Source organism: Elephantulus edwardii, unplaced genomic scaffold, assembly GCF_000299155.1.
Source record: "Elephantulus edwardii isolate Elephantulus edwardi_28Jun2011 unplaced genomic scaffold, EleEdw1.0 scaffold00094, whole genome shotgun sequence".
Taxonomy (NCBI): domain Eukaryota; kingdom Metazoa; phylum Chordata; class Mammalia; order Macroscelidea; family Macroscelididae; genus Elephantulus; species Elephantulus edwardii.
The window spans coordinates 764,446-766,044 of NW_006399844.1; the positions used below are offsets into that span (position 1 = coordinate 764,446).

General features: G+C 45.7%; 1 pseudogene; it reads left to right on the plus strand.

Annotated features, from left to right (window-relative positions):
• Positions 1–1,286: 1,286 nt before the first annotated feature.
• LOC102873656 overlaps positions 1,287–1,599 on the plus strand; it is a 1,933-nt pseudogene continuing 1,620 nt past the window's right edge.

Sequence of the window (1,599 nt, forward strand, 5' to 3'; positions counted from 1 at the left end):
GGGTGCAGTGGAAAAAACAAGATCCTTCTACTTCAATAAACTTTCCACTAGTTAAAACAAACAAACAAACAAACAAAACCCACCCAACCCTACAGAGAGCGAAGAATCCAGAAGCAATCACATTTCTGGCGCGTCTCCAATAGACTTTGGCGCCAAAAAGTTTTCCCCGCCCAAGTCTTGGTCGGTCTAAAACAGACGCTCCGATTGGCTGAGTCACCATCACAAACACTTAGACACACGACCAGAACACCAAGGAAGACTGTGCTTCAGATCTTGGAAAGGTAAGGAGTTTTCCAGGCTCTTTTGCGAGGGTCCTAGGACCTCCCTTTTCGTTCTGTGCCCAGAGTGGGGTGTCCAATCCAGCGGTCCCCTGACCAAACAGTGCAGGGAAGCAGAGAGGTGGGGAGCCAGAAAACGAAACTAGATCTGGCGTTAAACTGCAAAAATATTTCTAATCCAGGAGGAGAAATAAGTGTTTCACTCTCAATATCGGGAAGACTCAAGGGTGCTGTCAGAGAACGCTGCTCTCTCCCTTCAGTTTTGCGGCAGCTCCTAGCCCAGGTTGATCTCTTGCCATCCTGTTAAGGGGTTTCTTCTCCTTCTCCGACCTTCTGATTTTTTTTTCCTGGTACGACGTCTTGGCATCTCCTGGCTAGCGCCTAAAGTAGCTGCTGAGACGGATCTGCCCTTGATTCTACAGAGTACCGGGTCTCACTTTCTCCCAGACAGATTTGTTTGTTATTTCTAAGACTTGAGAAGACTCTGTAAACCCAATCCAAAGAAGTACTTATTTTTTTTAAGTTAATTGGTAGCATTCCTGACTTCTCCCCTCCCTGTATTGACAACTACTTGTTGACTTAGTGTTTTCTAATTTATTTGAAACAATATCTCCTTATTGCAAACAATTTTGCTAGGCACTGCATAGGGATGGAGTACATTGTACTTCTTTTATTTGCAAAAGAGTTTAAGAAGACCCTGGAAGAAATGGATTGATTCAGTGACTGGGGTAATGAGGGTGTGTGTGTCAGACAGTAAGGTTGGCACAGGATAGAGCAGGGTTCAGAGCTGTTGTACACAGGGTGGCTATGAGTCTCAAGCGACTCAATGACACATAACAACAAAAAGCAGAAAGTGCCGTTTTGCAGAGTATCTCACTGCTGTCAAGTTGATTTTGAATCAGATTGACCCTCCAACATGTTTCCGAGGCTTTCTTCCTTCAAGATGAGTGGTCTTGATTAAGTGGTGCTTAGTTCCCTGCTTCTTTCGTGTGCCACAGCGGTCCGACTATGGCAGGCTAACAACCCGCGTCCTGCGGGCTCTTCGAGGAGACTGCCCTCAGTTGCTGCTCCAACCCTGACCCCAGAACCAAGGATTTTCTAATACAGCAGACCATGCTACGAATTAAAGATCCGAAGAAGTCTTTGGATTTTTATACTAGAATTCTTGGGATGACGCTGCTCCAAAAGTTAGATTTCCCTACAATGAAGTTTTCACTCTATTTCTTGGGTTGTTGTTGTTGTTGTTATGTGCCGTCGAGTCGTTTCCGACTCACAGCGACCCTATGCACAACAGCCCTAAACCCTGCTCTATCCTGCGCCA